We start from the raw sequence: 939 nt of genomic DNA, 5'->3' as shown, positions 1-939 counted from the left end.
AACTTGTCAGAAATATTGGTCCGATCACCTTGCTGTTTTCAAGACATGAATCCTCTTGAAAAAAATTAATAAGTACACCAAACAGACAAGAGCGGCCGCTGCCCTTTTATTATATGGATGTGTTTACAAGATGATATTGTTAATGATTGATTATGAACTATTTGAAAAACTGTGCTAAATTTAATCTAGTTTTCTGAGCTCACTAAGTGAATCCACACTTTACAGATATTGAATTTTCCAACTTTACCGTCTACATGAATGCAGCATTAAACACCATGCAAAGAACAGATATAACCTTACAAACAATTTTTTTGTTTGTTTTCTTTAAGTATCCATCACTGTTCTGAATAACACACAATACTTATTAATCAGTAAAACATCCATCCATCCATTTTCTTCCGCTTTATCTGCAGTCGGGTCGCGGGGGCAGCAGCTCAAGCAAAGCCGTCCAGACCTCCCGATCCACACACACCTCCCCCACACTACACATTCCATGTACACAGTGTTAGAACCACTGTGACCATACTCCTCCTCCTCTCATTGCCCCCAAGTGGAGGCAATGAAGAGTCATCAAAGACAGAAAGCAGATGAACTGAATCATTTATTTCTGTCCACTTAACGCTCAGGAAGAAGTATTAGGACTCTTCATTGTGGTTGGCGAGACCGAACACTTTAGAAACACATTTCTCAAGTCAGAGACTATAGAAATGATCCCTGAAAATATAGTCTTAAGATAACCAACCTCCTGCCGCGGGACGAGAACCACCGACACACCCCGATCTGTTATGGTGCAGAATACCCCCCCCACGACATATTTAACCGAGTTTAAGAAACAAACTGAACCATCACAAGACAGAAATATTATTATTTATATACACGTCACACAGTCAAACACAGCTCTGATTTATTTCTACAGGTCTGACTTGGACTTCCTTCCTC

General features: G+C 40.0%; 1 non-coding gene across 1 annotated transcript; it reads right to left on the bottom strand.

The window, feature by feature from the left end:
• Positions 1–510: 510 nt before the first annotated feature.
• LOC117522719 lies at positions 511–730 on the bottom strand. Its single transcript, XR_004564307.1, has one exon. It is a non-coding gene; the product is annotated as a small nucleolar RNA U3 (small nucleolar RNA).
• Between the last annotated feature and the right edge of the window lie 209 nt (positions 731–939).

Source organism: Thalassophryne amazonica, chromosome 12 (assembly GCF_902500255.1).
Source record: "Thalassophryne amazonica chromosome 12, fThaAma1.1, whole genome shotgun sequence".
Taxonomy (NCBI): domain Eukaryota; kingdom Metazoa; phylum Chordata; class Actinopteri; order Batrachoidiformes; family Batrachoididae; genus Thalassophryne; species Thalassophryne amazonica.
The sequence above is the reverse complement of the archived record's forward strand: the minus strand, read 5'-3'. Positions and strand labels throughout refer to the sequence as shown.